Here is a 21,530-nt window from a genome sequence, read left to right as displayed (position 1 = left end):
AACTGTCCATACATTTCTTTTGCCCACTTTTAATTGGGTTGCTTGTCTTATTGAATTGTAGGATTTCTTTATATTTTCTGGATATTTAATCTTTATTTCTGATATGTGGTTTCTGAATATTGCCTCCCATTGCATAGGCTGCCTTTTTACTTTTCTGACAAAGTCCCTTGATGTAAAAAGTGTTTAATTTTGAGGGGATCCCATTTATTTCTTCTTTGATTACTTGTGCTTTGGGTTTAAGGTCTAGGAAGCCACCTCCTATCAGTAGATCCTTAAGATATTTCCCTACATTTTCTTCTAAAAGTCATATGCTCTTAGTGCTAATGTGTAGATCCTTAATCCATTTTGAGTTAATTTTTGTATAAGCTGTCACAGAGGAGTCCTCTTTCATTCTTTGGATATGGATTTCCAGTTCTCAAAACACCATTTTTAATTTTTTTTAAATTCAGTTTTATTGAAATATATTCACATACCATACAATCATCCATGGCACAGTATGATCATATGTCTATGCATTCATCACCACAATCTATTTCTGAACATTTTACTTACATCAGAAAGAATCAGAATAAGAATAAAAAATAAAAGTAAAAAAAGAACACCAAAACCATCCCCCATCCCACCCTATTTGTCATTTAGTTTTTGCCCCCATTTTTCTACTCATCCATCCATATGCTAGATAAAGAGAGGGTGATCCACAAGGTTTTCACAATCACACTGTCACCCCTTGTAATCTACATTATTATACAATCATCTTCAGGAGTCCAGACTACTGGGTTGGACTTTGGTAGTTTCAGGTATTAACTTCTAGCTATTCCTATACATTAAAACCTAAGAGATGTTATCTATATAGTGCATAAGAATTCCACCAGAGTGACTTCTTGACTCCATTTTAAATCTCTCAGCCACTGGAAATATTTCATCTTAGTTTGCATCCCCCTTTTGGTCAATAAGATATCCTCAATCCCATGATGCCAGGTCCATATTCATCCCCGGGAGTCATATCCTGCATTCCAGGGAGACTTACAGCCCTAGGAGTCATGTCCGACATAGTGGGGAGGGCAGTGAGTTCACCTGCCAAGGTGGCTCAGTTAGAGAGACAGAGGGCCACATCTGAGCAACAAAGAGGTACTCAGGGGGAGACTCTTAGGCACAATTATATGGAAATTTAGTCTCTTCTTTGCAGTAACGAGCTTAAGGGCAAGTTCCATGATAGAGGGCTCGGCACATCAAACCACCAGTCTCAATGTTTGTGACAACATCGACACCAGTCCAGGTGAGGAAGTCCAACACTTTTGCACCTACCCCCAGCTCCTTGGGGTGGGCTGTAAATATATATTTTTATTCTCTGCCCAAATTACTTTGAGATGTGTCACTATTTCACTCTAGCCTATACTGACCTACTGTATCCCACTTCCTATTCAAAGTTCCATGTAATTGTGGTGTTTGAACAAACTGACTGTAGAGTTATACTGTTTAAAAAATATGGATCCTGCACCAAATAGACATCTCTTCCCTTGGTCTCACATGGAAGTTGAAGCCCAAACACCATTTATTGAAGAGGCTGCTCTGACCCAGTTGTGTTGGCTTGAGTGCCTTATCAAAGATCAAATGTCTGTAGATGAGATGGTCTATTTCTGAGCACTCAATTTTATTCCATTGGTCACTATATCTATCTTTATGCCAGTACCATGCTGTTTTGACCACTGTTGCTTTGTAGAATGCTTCAAAGTCAGGTAGTGAGAGACCTCTGACTTCCTTCGTCTTTCTCAAGATATTTTTGGTTATTTGGGGCACCTTGCCCTTCCAAATAAATTTGGTTATTGGTTTTTCTATTTCTGCAAAGTAAGTGGATGGGATTTTAATTGGTATTGCATTGAATCTATAAATCAGTTTAGGTAGACTTGACATCTTAACTATGTTTAGTCTTCCAATTCATGAACACTGTGTTTTTCCAATTTTAAGGTACTGTTTGATTTCTTTTAGCAGGTTCTTATAGTTTTCTCTGTATAGGTCTTTTGTAGCCTTGGTTAAGTTTATTACTAAATACTTGATTCTTTTGGTTGATAATGTAAATGGATTTTTTAAAATTCCTCCTCCTGTTGCTCCTTACTTGTGTATAGGAAAACTACTGATTTTTGCATGTTGGTCTTGCAGCATGCCTCTTTCCTGTATTCATTGATTAGCTCTAGTAGCTTTGCTGTAGATTTTTCTGGATTTTCTACATAGAGGATCATGTCATCTGGAAACAGTGAATGTTTTATTTCTTCTTCTCCAATTTGGATGGCTTTTATTTCTTTTTCTTGCCTAACTGTTCTAGCTAGAACTTCCAGCACAATGTTGAATAACAATGGTGACAGTATGCATCCCTGTTTTTTCCTGATCTTAGAGGGAAAGCTTTTGGTCTTTCCCCATTGAGTATGATGTTAGCTGTGGGTTTTTTATATATCACCTTTATCGAACTGAGAAAGTTTCCTGCTATTCCTATACGTTGAAGTATTTTCATCAAGAAAGGATGTTGAATTTTGTCAAATGCCTTTTCTGCATTGATTGAGATGATCATGTGGTTCTTCCATTTTGATTTATTGATGTGGTGTATTACATTAGTTGATTTTCTTATGTTGAACCAGCTTTGCAGTTGATCATGGTGTATAATTTTTTTAATGTGCTGTTAGATTTGATTTGTATTTTTTTGAGGGTTTTTGTATCTATATCATTAAAGAGATTGGTCTATAATTTTCTTTTTGTGGTGTCTTTGTCTGACTTTGGTATTAGTGTGATGTTGGCTTCAAAGAATAAGTTAGGTAGATTTGCCTCCACTTCAATTTTTTTGAAGACTTTGAGCAGGATTGGTACTGTTTCTTGAATGTTTGGTAGAATTCACATGCAAAGTCATCTGGTCCTGGGGTTTGCTTCTTTAGGAGTGGGAGCTTTTTGATGACTGATTCAATCTCTTTACTTGCGTTTGGTTTGTTGAGGCCATCTACTTTTTTTTTTTTTTTACAATTTAATTTTTTTTATTAAATTCAGATTTATTGAAATACATTCACACACCATACAATCATCCATGATATACAATCCACTGTCCACAGTATGATAACATAGTTATGCATTCATCACCACAATCTATCTCTGAACATTTTCCTTACATCAGAAAGAACCAGAACAAGAATAAAAAATAAAAGTGAAAAAAGAACACCCAAATCATCCCCCCATCCCACCCCATTTGTCCTTTAGTTTTTATCCCCATTCCTCCATTCATCCATACACTAGATAAAGGGGGTGTGATCCACAAGGTCTTCACAATCACACTGTCACCCCTTGTAATCTACATTATTATATAATTGTCTTCAGGAGTCCAGACTGCTGGGTTGGAGTTTGGTAGTTTCAGGTATTTACTTCTAGCTATTCCAATACATCAAAGCCTAAGAGGTGTTATCTATATAGTGCATAAGAATGTCCACCAGAGTGACCTCTCGACTCCATTTGGAATCTCTCAGCCACTGAAACTATTTCGTCTCATTTTGCATCCCCCTTTTGGTCAAGAAGATACTCTCAGTCCCACGATGCCGGGTCCACATTCATCCCTGGGAGTCATACTCTGCGTTGCCAGGGAGATTTACACCCCTGGGAGTCGGGTCCCACGTAGGGGGGAGGGCAGCGAGTTCACCTGTCGAGATGGCTCAGTTAGAGAGAGAGAGGGAGGCCATCTACTTCTTGAGTCAGTGTTGGCTGTTCATGCTTTTCTAGGAATTTGTCCATTTCATCTAGGTTGTCTATTAGCATATAGTTGCTCATAGTATCCTCTCCTTATGTCCTTTATTTCTGCAGGGTCAGTAATGTCCCCTTTTCGATTTCTGATTGTGCTTCTTTGCAACTGCTTTTTCCTCTTTTTTTAGCCTAGCTAAGTGTCCATCGATTTTATTTCTTTTCTCAAAGAACCAACTTTTGGTTTTGTTGATTCTCTCAATTGTTTTCCTGCTCTCAATTTCATTAATTTCTGCTCTGACCTTTGTTATTTCTTTCCTTCTGTTTGCTTTTGGGTTAGTTTACTGTTTGTCCTCTATTTCCTCCAGGTGAGTACTTAATTCCTAAATTTTTTCTATTTCTTCTCTTCTAAGATAGGCATTTAGAGCAATCAATTTTTGTCTCAGCACTGCCTTTGCTGCATCCCATAAGTTTTGATATGTTGTGTTGTCATTTTCATTTGCTTTGAGGTATTTAGTGATTTCCCTTGTAATTTCTTCCTTTACCCACTGGTTTTCTAAGAGTGTGTTACTTGGCCACCACATATTTGTGAAATTTCTGACCTTCTGCCTGTTATTGATTTCCAACTTCATTCCTTTAAGTTCTGAGGTGTTTTGTATAATATCAATTCTTCTAAATTTGTTGAGACTTGTTTTATGACCCAACATGTGGTATATCTTAGAGAATGATCCATGAGCCCTTAAGAAAAATGTGTATCCTGCTGTTGTGGGATGTAATGTTCTATAAATGTCTGTCAAACCTAGATCATTTATCATACCATTCAACATCTCTGTTTCCATATTGATATTCTGTCTAGATTTCCTATCCATTGGTGAGAGCAGTGTATTTAAGTTTCCAACTATTATTGTAGAGGTATATACTTCTCCCTTCAGTGCTGACAGTGTTTGCTGCATATATTTGGGGAACTCTGACTAGGTGCATAAATATTTATGGCTCTTTTGTTTTCTTGAGGAATTCTCCCTTTTATTAATATACAGTGTCCTTCTTTGTCTCTGTTAATCATTTTACTTTTGAAGTCTAATTTGTCTGATATTAATATAGCTATCCCACTTTTTCTGGTTGTTTGCATGATATATCTTTTTCCAACCTTTGACTTTCAGCCTATTTTTGTCCTTGTGTCTGAAGTGAGTTTCTTGTAGACAGCATATAAATGGGTTCTTTCCCAATCCATTCTAGCAGTCTGTGTTTTTTATTGGTGAATGTGCCTGTTTGGATGTATTATGGCCCCCAAAATGCCTTCATCTTTGGTGCAATCTTGTGGGGGCTGATTAATCTTTTTGATTAGAGTGTGACCTTTTGATTGGATGTTTCTATGGAGATATTACCCACCCAACTGTGGGTGATGACTTTGAATAATTTCCATGGTAGTGTTATCCCACCCATTCAGGGTGGGTCTGAATTAAATCCCTTGAGCCATATAAATGAGTCAACAAACAGAAGGAACTCAGAGCAGCTAAGAGTGACATTTTGGAGAGCAACTGAGAGTGACATTTTGAAAAGGTGCTGCAGCTAAGAGAGGGCAAAACACCCCAAGAGCAACATTTTGGGGAACACCATTTTGAAACACAACCTAGGAGAAAGTAGATGCCAGCCAATCCATTTCTGGTGTTTTGCATACCAGCATCATTAGCAAACTTGAACAGGGAATTTAATCCATTGACATTTAATGTTATTACTGTAAGCATAGTGCTTTCTTCTACCATCTTGTCTTTGGATTTTATATGTCATATCTTATTTTTTCTCTTTCTGTCTCCTTTTACCCTTCCTGATAGTCTTAGTTTCTACACTTTGGTCCAAACCTCTCTCTCATGTCTTTTTCTATCAGCCTTTAGCACTCCATTTAGTATTTCTTGAAACACAGATCTCTTATTCACAAACTCTCTCAGTGTATGTCTGCCTGAAAATATTTTGAGCTCTCCCTCATTTTTGAAAGACAGTTTTGCCAAATATAGAATTCTTGGTTGGCAATTTTTCTTTTTCAGTATCTTAAATATATCATACCATTGCCTTCTCACCTCCATGGTGGCTGTGGATAAATCTGTACATAGTTTTATTGTCTTCCCTTGTATGTGATGGATCAATTTTCCCTTGCTGCTTTCAGAATTCTCTCTTTGTCTTTGACATTGGACAGTCAGATCAGTAAGTGTCTTGGAGTAGGTCTATTGGGATCTATTCTGTTTGGAGTTTGCTGCACATCTTGATTCTAATTTTATGTCTTTCCTAAGAGTTGGTAAAATTTTCAGTGATTATTTCTTCTATTATTCTTTATGCCCCTTTTCTTCTTCTTGGACACCCATAACACATATATTCATGCACTTCATGTTGTCATTCATTTCTCTAAGACCCTGCTCATGTTTTTCCATTTTTTTCCTTATCTGTTCCTTTATGTGCAGGCTTTCAGATGTTTTGTTTTCTAGTTCACTAATCCTTTCTTCTGCCTCTTCAAATCTGATGGTGTAAGTCTCCATTGTGTTTTTAATCTCTTCTATTGAGCCTTTAATTTCTATAAGATCTGTCATTTGCTTTTTCATACTTTTGAGTTCCTCCTTGTATTCACCCAATGTCTTCTTTATATATTTCATCTCTTTTGCCATATCTTTCCACAGCTCTTTGAATTGATTTTTGATTTTTGGATTTAAGAGATCTGTTCGGTTATTACTTAGTTGTTTTAATTCCTGTATCTCAGTTATAAAGTGTTAGTTTGTTCCTTTGGCTGGCCCATATTTTCATATTTCCTAGTATGGATTGTTATCTTAAGCTTTCTAGGCATCTGTTTTTCCTGATTAATTTATTCTAGAGCACATTTTCTCTCTTTTACCTAGGGTTTTCTTGTTGGGTGGCTTTCTTCTCTGTATGTTCTTTGGCATTCAGTTCAACTTATTCTAGACCTCTACCATAGCTTCTGTTTTGTTGATCAGAGTTTTTTGCCTCTTGCTTTTCTGTTTCTTGCTCTACCTCTATGTAACCTTTTTTGTAGGAGAGTCTTCTCTGATATGATCAACTCAAATCAGATTTCCCAGTCCAAACAGGCCCAAGTCTCAGGAGGAGGGTTTTGAGTTTCCCTGAGTATAAGAATCTGCATGTTGTCAGGCCCTCCGGTGAAGCCTCTAGACTCTGTGCTTTTTCTATCCTGTCCAGCAGGTGGTGCTTGTGTAAAGTGTAGAGGTGTCACAGGTGCCTTTAATTGTCCACAGACCTTGTCCCTGTTGGGGGTATGGCTGACTCAAGCTGGTTTCTATTTTCCATCCCCTGGACACTGAGTTCTCTGAAGGAGTGCTGGCCACCTGAGCTGGGCCCTGCCCTCCCCTTTTGTTGGGGAAATGATGCCTCTTAGGGAATTGTCTCCCACACTAGACTCATTGCTTTGTCTTTCAGAGCTTTCTTATCTCCACTCTTACCTGGGTCCAGTGGCCAATTGAAAATTTTGAGGCTTTCTGTAATGGGCTACTTAGAATAGTTATTAAAAAAAAAAAAAGACCAACCAAAAAAAAAAAAAAAAAAAAAGAAAAGAAAAGAAAAGAAAAAGAATGTCCTTTCCTCAGCCCCCAAGTTTTGTCAGTACCAGTATAGACTATTTAAAGATAAGCCCTATAGGCTATTATGTCTTTCTACTGGATAGATACTCTGAGACAACTTTAATTCTTCCTTTGCAGGGGGACTGGGTTTACAGAGGAGCTCTGATGGGCTATTGAAGTGCAAAATGATAAGGAGTTAGAGAGCAAGAAAAGAGGAAATAAGAAGCCAGAAAAACTGCCTTCACAGAATAGGGCCCCAGCCCTGGGTTTGCATATGTGCCTGTTTCTTTTGGAGCCCAGCTCTTCTCTCTATTATGAACACCCCCTACTCCAAAAGTCTCTTTTTAAAATTTTTGTTTGTGTTTTAGTTTTTGTTGTTTTTGCTAGCCCTGTCTCCTCTCCACCAGGCTGGTACTTCACAGTTTATCTGTGGTTGGAGTTTTTATTCTGCAGTCTGAGTTTGTTAATCAATTCTGCAACTGGGGCCTGGTTGAGCTTCCCTTCCACTTCCCAGCACAGATTGCTTCCTCCTCCCTCATGAAACCAGCTACAAGGCAGTCTACCATGCCTGGTGGGGTTGGGCACCAGCCTTCTGGCTGAGGGAACTTACAGGTTTCATTGCAATCTCAATTGCTCCACCTGTTCCAGACAGTTGTACATTGCATGACTGATTACAGATTTCCCTGGGATGGCTGTTCCTGGCTATCTCCCAGCTGCCCCAGAGGAGTAACTAAAACACCCACCTCACCACTCCACCATCTTGCCCCACCCTCCCAGTACCATGCTGTTTTGATTATACTGAGGCCTTGTGATAAGTTTTAAGATCAGGAAGTCTGATTCCTCCAACTTCATTCTTATTTTTCTAGATGGTATTGGCTATTCAGGGCCCCATATATGTTGTTACAAATTTAATGATTGGCTTTTCCCTGTCTGCAAAGAAGGAATTTTGATTGGGATTGCATTCCATCTGTAAATTGCTTTGGCAAGTATTGACATCTTAATGATATTTAGTTTTCTAATCCATGAACATGAACCATCCCTCCATTTGTTTAGGTCTTCTAAAATTTCTTCTAGCAATGTTTTGATGTTTTCTGGGTACAAGTCCTTTACACCCTGGGTTAGATGTAAATTTGATTCTTTTAGATGGTGAATGGGGCTTTTCTCTTGATTGCTTTTTCCTGTTGTTCATTGCTTGTGTCTAGAAACATTAAACAATTTGGGGGTGTTGATTTTGTAGCTGGCTACTTGGCTGATTTGGTTTATTAGCTCTTTGATATAGATTTTTTCAGGACTTTCTATATATAGTACCATTTCATCTGCAAATAATGAAAATTTTCCTTTTTCCTTTCCAACTCGAATGACTTTTGTTTCTTTTTCTTGCATAATTACTCTGGCTATAACTCCAGTACAATGCTCAGTAAGAGTAATGACAAAGTGCATCCCTTAGGTCCCTTAGATCTTAGAGGGAAAGCTCTCAGTCCATAACCATTAACTGGGATTTTAACTGTGGGTTTTTCATATATGCCCTTATTATGTTGAAGTTTCTGTCTATGCCAAATATTCTAGGGTTTTTTTTAATCAAGAGAGGGTGCTGTATTTTTTCAAATGCCTTTTCTGAATCAATTGAGATGATCATGTGATTTTCTCCATTCATTCTCTAGTTGTGGTATATTATATTAATTGGTTTCCTTATGTTGAACCAAGCTTGTATAACAAAGATTCATCCCAGTTGATCATGGTGCATAGTTCTTTCACTATGCTGTTGGATTTAGTTTTCTAGTATTTTGTTTAGGATTTTTGCATCTATGTTCATGAAAGATATTGGTGTGTAATACTGTGTTGGATAAACAGCAGGGAAGCCATCACATGTGTTGAGTGCCTCCTGGAGTGGTCCCCCATCCCAGGTGCTGTCATATATACTGTTTTCCATTTATCAAAATAATCACTGCAATTCAGATGAGGAGATAAAATCTCAGAAAGCAAAAGGATAAAGACAAACAATGAGAGCATGGCTCAAGATATAAAAGACATGAAGAAGACTGTAGAAGAGCATAGAGTAGAAACTGCAAGAGTAAATTAAAAAATGGATGATCTTATGGAAATAAAAGAAACTGCTGACCAAATTAAAAAGAATCTGGATACTCATAGTACAGGACTAGAGGAAGCTGAACAGCAAATCAGCAACCTCAAGGAAGACAGAATGGAAAATGAAAGAACAAAAGAAAGAGTGGGGAAAAATTGAAAACATCAAAATTGATCCCAGGTATATGATAGATAATATAAAATGTCCAAATATAAGACTCACTGGTGTTCCAGAAGGGGAAGAGAAGGGTAAAAGTCTAGGAAGAGTATGCAAAGAAATTGTTGAGGAAAACTTCCCAAACTTTCTAAACATCATAGATACACAAATCATAAATGCCCAGTGAACTCCAAATAGAGTGAATCCAAATAAACCCACTCCAAGGCATATTCTGATCAGATTGTTAAATACTGAAGAGAGGGAGCAAGTTCTGGAAGCAGTGAGAGAAAATCAATCCACCACTTACAAAGGAAACAGCATGAGACTACATAGTGAATACTCAGTGGCCACCATGAAGGCAAGAAGGCAGTGGCATGACATATTTAAAACTCTGAGAGAGAAAAATTGCCAACCAAGAATCCTTTATCCAGCAAAGCTCTCCTTCAAATTTGAATGACAGCTTAAATTTTTCACAGACAAACAAATGCTGGGAGAATTTGCTAACAAGAGAGCTGCCCTATTTGAGATACTAAAGGGAGCCCTACCAACAGAGAAACAAAGAAAGGAGAGAGAGAGATGGAGAAAGTTTCAGTACTAAAGAGATTCAGTATGGGTACACTAAAGGACATTAAGAGAGAAAGGGAAAAAATATATCTGGCAAGCATAAACCAAAGGATAGGATGGCTCATTCAAGAAATGCCTACCCAGTAATAACATTGAATGTAAATGGATTAAACTCCACAATTGAAAGATATAGATTGGCAGAATGGATCAAAAAATATGAGTCATCAATATGTTGCATACAAGAGACTCATCTTAGTCACAGGGACACAAAGAAATTGAAAGTGAAAGGATGGAAAAAATATTCCATGCAAGCTACAGACAAAAGAAAGCAGGAGTAGCCTATTAATCTCAGATAAAATAGACTTTAAATGCAAGGATGTTACGAGAGACAAAGAAGGCCACTACATACTAATAGAAGGGGCACTTCAACAAGAAGAAATAACAATCATAAATGTTTATGCACCCAATCAAGGTGCTGTAAAATACATGAGACAAACACTGGCAAAACTAAAGGAAGCAATGGATGTTTCCACAAAAATTGTGGGAATACTCAATACATCACTCTCTCCTATAGATAGATCAACCAGACAGAATACCAATAAGGAAATTGAAAACCTAAACAATCTGATAAATGAATTGGATTTAACAGACATATATAGAACATTACATCTCAAATCAACAGGATACACATTCTTCTCTAGTGCTCATGGAACTTTCTCCAGAATAGATCATATGCTGGGACACAAAACAATCCTCAATAATTTAAGAAAAAATTGAAATTATTCAAAGCATATTCTCTGAGCACAGTGGAATACAATTAGAAGTCAATAACCATCAGAGACTTAGAAAATTCACAAATATCTGGAGGATAAACAGCACACTCCTAAACAATCAGTGGGTTAAAGAAGAAATAGAGAAATTGCTAAATATAGAGAGATGAATGAAAATGAGAGCACAACATATAAAAACCTGTGGGATACAGCAGAAGTGGTACTGGGGGAGATTTATAGCAACAAATGCATACATCAAAAAGAAAGAGCTAAAATCACAGAATTAATGGAGCAACTTAAGAAGCCAGAAAATGAACAGCAAACTAATCCTAAACCAAGTACAAGAAAAGAAATAACAAGGATTAAAGCAGAAATAGTGGCATAGAGAACAAAAACAACTATGGAGAGAATAAATAACACCAAAAGTTGGTTCTTTGAGAAGATCAATAAGATTGACAAACCTCTAGCTAGAGTAACAAAATAAAAAAAGAGAGAGGACCCATTAAACAAAATAATGAATGAGAAAGGTGACATTACTTTGGATCCTGAAGACATTAAAAAAATTATAAGTGGATACTATGAACAACTGTATGCCAACAAACTGGATAATACAGAGGAAGTGGACAATTTCCTGGAACCATATGAACAACCTAGACTGACCAGAGAAGGATTAGAAGACCTCAGCCAGCCAATCACAAGCAAAAAGATCCAATCAGTCTTCGAAAAACTTCCCACAAATAAATGCCCAGGGCCACATGGCTTCACAGGGGAATTCTACCAAACTTTCCAAAAACAACTGACACCAATATTACTTAAACTCTTTCAAAACATTGAAGAAAATGGAACACTACCTAACATTTTATGAAGCTAACATCAATCTAATACCAAAACCAGACAAAGATGCTACAAGAAAGGAAAACTCTGGGCCAATCTCCCTAATGAATATAGATGCAAAAATTCTCAATGAAATACTTCCAAATGGAATCCAAAGACACATTAAAAAAATCATACACCATGACCAAATGGGGTTCATTCCAGGCATGTAAGGATGGTTCAACATAAGAAAATTAATCAATGTATTACAACACATTAACAAAAAACCAAAAGAGAAAACTCAAATGATCATTTCAATAGATGCTGAAAAAGCATTTTACAAAATCCAATATCCCTTTTTGATAAAAACACTTCAAAAAGTAGGAATTGAAGGAAACTGCCTCAATATGATAAAGAGCATGCCTGAAAAACCCACAGCCAGCATAATACTCAATGGCAAGAGGCTGAAAGCTTTCCCTCTAAGATCAGGAATGAGACAAGAATGCTTGCTGTCACCACTGTTATTCAACTTTGTGCTAGAAGTGCTAGCCAGGGCAATCTGGCAAGACAAAGAAATAAAAGTATCCAAATTCGAAAGGAAGAAGTAAAGCTGTCATTATTTGCAGATGATATGATCTTATATCTGGAAAACCCTGAGAAATTGACAAAACAGCTACTAGAGCTAATAAACAAAATTAGCAATTAGCAGAATACAAGATTAATGCACATAAGTCAGTTATGTTTCTATATGATAGAAATGAGCAAAGTGAAGAGACACTCAAGGACAAGATACCATTTTCAATAGCAACTAAAAAAAATCAAGTACCTAGGAATGAACTTAACCAAAGATGTAAAAGACCTATACATAAGTCTACTAAAAGAAATAGAAAGGGACCTTAAAAGATGGAAAAATATTCCATGTTCATGGAGAGGAAGGTGGAATGTCATTAAGATGTCAATTCTACCCAAACTCATCTATAAATTCAATGCAATTCCAATCAAAATTCCAACAACCTACTTTGCAGACTTGGAAAAGCTAGTTATCAAATTTATCTGGAAAGGGAAGATGCCTTGAATTGCTAAAAGCACTCTATAAAAGAAAAACAGAATGGGAACGCTTACACTCCCTGACTTTTAAGCTTATTATAGAGCCACAGTAGTCAAAACAGCATGGTACTGACACAAAGATAGACGTATTGATCAATGGAATTGAATTGAGGATTCAGAAGTAGACCCCCAGATCTATGGCTCACTAATCTTTGATAAGGCCCCCAAAGCCACTGAACTAGGACATAACAGTCTTTTCAACAAACGGGGCTGGGAAGGCTGGATATCCATATCCAAAAAATGAAAGAGGACCCCTATCTCACACCCTACACAAAAATTACCTCCAAGTGGATCAAGTACCTCAATGTAAAAGACAGTACCATAAAACTCCTAAAAGATAATGTAGGGAAACATCTTCAAGATCTTGTATTAGGTGGTCACTTCCTAGACCTTACACCCAAAGCACAGGCAACAAAGGAAAAACAGATAAATGGGAACTCCTCAAACTTAGAAGTTTCTGTGCCTCAAAGGAATTTGTCAAAAAGGTGATGAGGCAGCCAACTCAATGGGAAAAAGTTTTGGAAACCATGTATCTGACATAAGACTGATATCTTACATATATAAAGAAATCCTATAACTCAATGACAGTAGTACAGACAGCCCTATTATAAAATGAGTAAAAGATTTGAAAAGACAGTTCTCTGAAGAGGAAACACAAATGGCCAAGAAACACATGAAAAAATGTTCAGCTTCATTAGCTATTAGAGAGACACAAATTAAGACCACAATGAGATACCATCTCACACTAATTAGAATGCCTGCCATTAAACAAACAGGAAACTACAAATGCTGGAGAGGATGTGGAGAAATTGGAACTCATTCATTGTTGGTGGGACTGTATAATGGTATAGCCACTCTGGAGACAGTTTGGCAGTTCCTTAGAAAACTAGATATAGTGTTACCCTTCAACCCAGCAATTGCACTTCTTGGTATATACCCAGATCTGAAAGTAGTAACACGAACAGATATATGCATGCTAATGTTCATAGCAGCATTATTCACAATTGCCAAGAGATGGTGTTCTAGTTTGCTAATGCTGTGGAATGCAAAACACCAGAGATGGATTGGCTTTCATAAAAAGGGGGTTTATTTGGCTACACAGTTACAGTCTTAAGGCCATAAAGCATCCAAGGTAACACATCAGTACTCGGGTACCTTCACTGGAGGATGGCTGATGGCATCTGGAAAACCTCTGTTAGCTGGGAAGGCACGTGGCTGGCATCTGCTCCAAAGTTATGGTTGCAAAATGGCTTCCTCCCAGGACGTTCCTCTCTAGCAAGCTTGCTCCTCTTCAAAACGTCACTCACAGCTGCACTGAGTTCCTTCTCTTTGAGTCAGCTCATTTATATGGCTCCACTGATCAAGTCACTGAATGGGTGGGGCCATGCCTCCATGGGAATATCTCATCAGAGTCATCACCCACAGCTGGGTGGGGCACATTCCAAGCAAATCTAATCAGCACCAAAATGTCTGCCCCACAAGACTACATCAAAGATAATGGTGTTTGGGGGACACAATACATTCAAGCTGGCACTAACCCTAACCCTAACCCTAACCCTAACCCTAACTCAAATGTCCTTCAACAGATGAGTGGATAAATAAATAAAATATGGTATATACACATGATGGAATACTACATGGCAGTAAGAAGGAATGATGTCGTAAAACATACGACAACATGGATGAGCTTGAAGACATAATGCTGACTGAAATTAGCCAGGCACAAAAAGAGAAATATTATATACTATCACTAATGTGAACATTGAAAAATGTAAAATGAATGGTTTATAATGTAGAATGTAGGGTAACTAGAGATAGAGAGCAATTATGAAGGGGGAACAATAACCCAATAAGAACAGATAAGGTATCATGGGTAATTTTAATGTTCTGGGAATGCCCAGGAATGACTATGGTTTGTTAATTTCTGGTGGGAATGGTAGGAACAAGTTCACAGATATGTTGCTATATTAGGTTATTTTCTTGGGGTAGAGTAGGAACATGTTGGAAATAAAGTAGTTATTTGAGGTTAGTTGTCTTTTTCTTATTCCCTTGTTTTGGTTTGTTTCAAATGTTTTTTTATTGTATTAAAAATTTTTTTTTTGATACAGTCAATAGTTAATTTAAAAAAATAACAATGAAAAGAATATGCAGAGCCCCCTGAGGTGCTGGGGGAGAATGCAGGGGTGTTGGTCTTCCCTACCTTGATGGTTGCTGATGTGCTCACAGACATTGCGGACTGGCAGTTTGATGGGCTGAGCCCTCTATCATGGGACTTGCACTTGGGGAGACTGTTACTGCAAAGAAGAGGCTAGGCCTGCTTATAATTGTGCCTAAGAGTCTCCTCCTGAATGCCTCTTCATTGCTCAGATGTGGTCCTCTCTCTCCTGCTAAGCCAACTTGGCAGGTGAAATCACTGCCCTCCCTCTACATGGGATCTGACACCCAGAGGTGTAAATCTCCCTGGCAACATGGAATATGACTCCTGGGGAGGAATCTAGACCCAGCATCATGGGATGGAGAACATCTTGACCAAAAGGGGGATGTGAAATGAAATGAAATAAGTTTCAGTGGCTGAGAGATTCCAAAAGGAGCCAAGAGGTCACTCTGGTGGGCACTCTTATGCAAATACAGGCAATCCTTTTTATGTTCTAATGAATTGGAGTAGCTAGCAGTAAATACCTGAAACTATCCAACTACAATCCAGAACCCTTGAATCTTGAAGATGATTGTATAACAATGTAGCTTATGAGGGGTGACAATGTGTTTGGGATAACCAAGTGGATCACACTTCCCTTTGTCCAGTGTATGGATGGATGAGTAGAAAAATGGGGGCAAAAAGAAAAAGCACCCAGTGTTCTTTTTAACTTTGTTATTTTTCACTTTAATTTTTATTTCTATTATTTGTGTGTGTGTGGTAATGAAAATGTTCAAAATTAATGGTGATGAACACACAACTGTATAATGGTACTGTGAACAATTGATTGTACGCTTTGTATGACTGCATGGTATGTGAGTATTTCTCAATAAAATTGAATTAAAAAAAAAAAGCAAAAGGAGCAGTTGACAGTCATGTGCTGGTAAATGGACAGGGAAACTGAAGTAAGGATCCCAGTATCCAAGCCGCAGCTTTGCCAGCTGCTCATTCAAAGGTTCCCAAATAAACACTCCTCAATATCCAACATTTGTAAAATGCTTACAGTGATTCAGGCAATGTAATGTGAACTTATTTAATGATTATTTCACATGATTCTCATAAAAATCCTGGGTAGCTACTATTATCATCCCACTAAACACATAAAGAAAAACCTCAGGGATTAACAGTTCAGGGCCAACAAAACTACTGAGCAATGAACCCAGGACCCGAAACATTGTCCAACTGCAGAACTGGGCTTTACTACACATGCACATGCACAATGGATTCACAATGCAACTGAGTAACAGAAGCAAGGGCACAAGCCCCTATTCTCCCTTCCAGGTGAAGGCTACCACCACAGAAACCCCACCACTTCCTATTTGGGGATAAAGCCAGGGAGAAATGCAGAGGCATGACATGGCTGGGACCCACCAGCACCCAGAACCACTGAGCTCAACCTTGGTGGTCCCACCAGCTCTCAATGTCCAGGCCCCAGCCCTCTCCTGCAGGCTGTCTCCTAGGACTTACTTTCTCATCTCTCTCATTCCCAGTGGAAGACCTAACCCTGAGAATGCCCTCCTTGGCTCATCAGTTGGCTTTTCAGCCTGGTTTCCTCAGTGTCATTGCCTCCTCTTGAAGACAGTATCACCTCATTGGCAGCACTCCCCACGTGGGGACACTCACATACAAAGAAAACTAAGACATGCGACTCCCCCCACCTCCCCACCCAGGGGATGTCTTACAACTTGACTTAAATGAACCAGTTGGGCACAATCCCGTCATCTGTCACAAGAAAACTGAGGTGCTGAGAAATCTAGTGACTCGGGGTCTACGCGGCCTCTGCAGAACTCACTGGACTTGGGGCAGGTGAGGATCCATGGGTCACTGGGCCGCACCGGGAGGTTGGGGATCTCCTCCAGATTCGCACCTGGAAGGGCGGCAACTGTCCACCATGGTGCTCGAAGGATTTGGGGGCTGGGGATCTCGGTCTCTCTCCGCCAGGTCGCCCCCGCCACCCGTCAGGCATGGCAGGCGGGACAACATGGGGCCATGGGCCCGGGCCGGTGGGAGGAGCTGTGCCCCTCAGACTTGGCGTCATGGCAGCACCCAGGTAGCGCCTCACCTCGAGCAGGGCTCAGACTCCTCAGGGGTGGAGTCATGGCACTGCCCAACCAGTAGGCGCTTGGAAGTTGCCCCTCAGGCCTCCGCCCCTGTGACATCAGAGGGCAACCCCCACTGTGGAGCTCTGCCCGAAGGCAGACCTGGGAGCTGAGCGCCTCAGGAATGAAGTCATGGCACCGCCCAACAAGGAGAAGCTGCTTTCCATATACGTGACGTCACGGTGCTGCAAACCACGTTCTACACCCTTGTTGCTGCCCCTAACAAGAACAGCCCTAGACTCCCACTCCTTCTTCCTCCTCCTCCTCCCACTGGCTGATAGCATGTCCCCCACTCATGAGTTCAGTCATTCAATTCATGGCTTCTGAAGTTCAGCAAGTGCTCAACAGGGACTCATGGAATAGTTCTACTAGAAGTGACTGTAAAGAGTTATTCATTCATTCAACAAATGCCTATGAAGCACCTGAGTGTAAGTGACTCCTGCAATGCATCCCAGAAGACAGGCAAAAGCTTGGCCTACTTGGAGTTTACATTAGATTGCAGCAAAAAGATGACAAGTAACTAACCAAGATGATTTTAGGTTGTGACAGGTGTTATGAAAATGATGCTACACAATCATGGGGATCATCATAGAGGGACTGAGCAAACTTGGGGATCATGGAGATCATGGCTTGAATTGCATATTCTGGGGCTAACCCCAAACTCTTCAGAGACAGATTACCTTGGGATAGGGCCCAGAAATTTACATTTAATATGGTTCTTCTTAGGCAGGCTATAATTTGAGAACAACCAAATTCCAAAGAGATTTTAATACAATTTCTTATCCAATCATTCACTCAAGAAACATTTATGAAGCACCTACTATGTGCCTGGGGTTGGGAGAACCCAATGATGAAAGGGATAAAGCCCTGTTCTTAGTCTCTGATTAATCAACTGAGAGCAGTATTCTCTACCTCAAAGTCCTAGATTTGGAAGTCTGAGAGGAGACAACCACACCAGCAAGAATTTGTAGCAAAGCACATGGACAGGACCTACTTGCTTTCTATCCTTCTTGCTCCAGACTGAGTCTTTTGCAGTTTGGCAAGGAAGACACAGTTGGGCTGAAAAGCTTGGGCTTGTGTCCTCCATGAGCAGAGAGAGGAAAGGGAGCAGTGAACACTGACACAGGATGCTTGTGGATGCCAAACAAAACTAGCACATGGCCAGAGGGCATTTCAAGCACCCAGACATTATTAAGAACAATTAGGGTAATGGCACAAGGGCATCTATCCAAAGGCTAGAGGGATCAGGCAAATAAATGTATATACTGATATTTCAGTGACAGTTCTACTCAGGGGAGAAGGCAAGGAAGAGCCCTGCAGTATTGTGTTGGAATTACAGACATGAGAATGAATTCATGATTTTAAAGTTATGTATTTCTATTCTTGGATGGAAAAGTCTCTAGATAATGATATCCCAGGAGTACAAGGCATACCTTGCATGAAGATCTTGGTTTCTAAATACTATCCTAACAAAAGAAACCAAGACTTCTTGGAAGAATATGTTGACTGCAGGGTTGAGCAAGGAAAGCACAAGAGAAGCCTAAAGTATTTTGGGGGGCCTAAAAGGAAGAAACTGCTCAAAAATGATAAGACTAGGTAATGGACATAGCTGACAGTTTAAAATGGTTCCCTTAGGACAAATCAGCATAACTGGAAACAATCCAAGTGTACATGAACAGTGGAATGGATAAACTATGATGTGTTCATATAATGGAATACTTACAACACAGCAATAAAAAAGAATTACTGCTACATGCAGCAACGCAGATGAATTTCACAAGCTGATGAGCAAAAGAAGGCAAACACAACAGATTAAATGGTGTGTGATTCCATTTTTCTAAATTCAAGGAAAAGCAAAACAAATCTATTCAGATAGAGATCAAAATAGTGATGAATTCCAGGAAGCAGGAAGATTCACTGGGAGTAGACACAAAATACCCTCCAGGGTGTTGGAAAAATTATATCTTGTTCTCGCTAGTGATGTAGACATTGGCATAGACAAAGACATAAGTATAAAGATATGGATAATATAGACATGGTTATAGATGAAAAAGATATGGATGCAGATACAGATACAGGTGTAGGGTCAGCTTCATGGGTGCACAACTGGGTAGTCACAAAGGGCTTCACACTTGGGGTTTACTATTTGGTGGGCACCATCTTGAAATTCTTAATAATTTTATCTTTCAGTTTGTATTTTGCAGGTGATGTCGAATAGGACAATGGAACATGTTAGGTTTTTTGACTGGGAAGAGAAGAGATCAAAGCTCAATTGGAGAAGGTTTTATTGTAGCCATGTGCATGCAGGCTGAAGCCTAAGAGTGGCAACAGCCCTGAACAAAGGTGAGAGGACAGTTTTATAACATTTTGGGAGAGGTGTTTGGGGAAGAATTGTTGGTGGGTAAGATAGAGAAGCAAGGAGTTGAGTCAGGGGATTGGTTTGCTCAGGGTGGGATAAGGAGTTGTAGTCAGGTTAAGATAAGGAGTCGACATCAGGGAGATTATGATGTTATGGAAATTTTTTTTTATCCTTGCCCAGACTGTTACATTAGCTAAGAGTGGGTTTTATGTAAACTGTCATGTCTCTTGTGGGAGAGCTTCCTGGAATATTTGCTAGGGGTGTGTTTTGTATATCTTGGGGGTGGGGAGTTATTCCTAACAGGGCACACCTGGGTCTTGGTTTCTAAATACTATCCTACAAAAGAAACCAAGACTTACTGGAGGAATATGTTGACTCCAGGGTTGAGCAAGGAAAGCATCCAAAATCATGCATCTCTCTAGGACAAGATCTTGGGCCACCCACACCCCCATCCTCTAGTGCCTGGCCCTGCCCAAACTCCCCATTCTCATCCCTGCCCAGTGACCCTGGGGACCTGAACATGGGCACAAAGTGAGTCAGGACAGACATTCATGCCCCATGGCATCTCAGAGTAGGACATCATGGTAACCATCCCTGTCCCAGACTAACAGCACCACAGTGCATTCTGCTTGTGAACCAGGAAAGGCAGACCTCTGTCCCACAACTGATTCATGTACCTAGTGCATCCAGATGTGAAGGTCACAATCCCATAGGAGCAGCAGGCTTGTGGGAAGTGACGATAACTGACTTGACTTCTCTGCTCCCGGCTGGAGCATGATATGTCCATCTCACAGCTGGCAGGAGGGGAAACCGGCAGCCTCTGGGCTGTTCACAGATTTACAGGGAAGGTCCCTTAGTCTCCTGTGAGGGTCTGCACTCCTCCCATGAGCATCACAATGTACAGGAGAATGTGACCTTCAATAGCAAATATAAATCACCATGAGTGTGGAGATAGAGACCATGGGGAAAAGGGAATAACTTTATATTTGAGTACCTTTAATGGAATTTTTACCCAGCTTCTTAAACAAGGGACCCCACATTTTAATTTTACACTAGGCCACACATATTAAATAGCTAGTCATGTATAGACAAGTATATAAATATTGTTATACACTGAAGATTTGTTTGTGCATGTTATACCTAAATAACAATTTACTGTATGGATGTATGCTATACATTAATGAAAATATTTAAAATGAATTTATTGACATGAATTAGGAAAGGAATGGGTGAAAAAAAAGAACCCATGATTCCATTAAGAAACTAGGAAAAATGAATGATTGGATGAATGAATTATAGAGAGAAGAGAAAGCTCTTCTTTCCAGTAAAGTGGAAACAAATAAATATATTAGGAATTATGAAGTTATTAAATTGCCATTTTATAGTCATCATGGTAATAATTCCGGTAATTATATCACTGGATGCTAAACATGTTGGGTGAAGTTTTCTCAGGGAAAATCTTTTTTTTTTTTTTTCAGTTTCAGTGCATCTGCCCACAGATTATTTATCAATTATGGAAGAGAAAGATAATTTTATGGTAGAGAAACCTGGCAGACAACATCTTAACCAATTGATCAAAATAAATGGCACCTGTATCACAGCAAATTGACATCATATGCCTCTTGATGTGGTGAACTGAGAAGGACACAGGCTCACTCTTGTGGGTTTTCTACCAAAACCAAAAATTCATGCCCTGCATATAATAATGGGGAACAAGTTAAAAGCCTAAGTTGGCAGACATTCCATAAAACAACTGAACTGTACTCTTCAAAAATGTCAAAGTCATGAAAGACACACAAAAAGAGGCTGAAAGAACTGTGTCAGATTAAAGGAGAATAAAGAGATTTGATAATTAAATGCAATGTGTGATTCTAGATTGGGAATTGGCTCATTTTGTGAATTCTGTAAGAGATTATTGGGAAAATTGACAAAATTTGAATATAGGACCTGTATTAGGTAATAATATTGAATGTATTTAAAATTTTTTGAATTTGAAAACTGTACTGTGGTTACATAAGAAGCATCAATTTTCTTAACAGGTACATACTGAAGTCTTTAGGGGTGAAGAAGCATGATTTATGCCACTTATTTTCAAATGTTTC

The 21,530-nt window shown here is 39.1% G+C and overlaps 1 long non-coding RNA gene across 1 annotated transcript; it reads left to right on the top strand.

Annotated features, from left to right (window-relative positions):
- Positions 1-17,382: 17,382 nt before the first annotated feature.
- Positions 17,383-21,245, top strand: LOC119541679. The gene is made up of 3 exons (XR_005218314.1): positions 17,383-17,497; positions 19,260-19,412; positions 20,907-21,245. It is a non-coding gene; the product is annotated as an uncharacterized LOC119541679 (long non-coding RNA).
- Positions 21,246-21,530: the final 285 nt, after the last annotated feature.

This window comes from Choloepus didactylus, chromosome 8 (assembly GCF_015220235.1).
Source record: "Choloepus didactylus isolate mChoDid1 chromosome 8, mChoDid1.pri, whole genome shotgun sequence".
Taxonomy (NCBI): Eukaryota; Metazoa; Chordata; class Mammalia; order Pilosa; family Megalonychidae; genus Choloepus; species Choloepus didactylus.
This window is presented reverse-complemented; position numbering and strand designations above follow the sequence as displayed.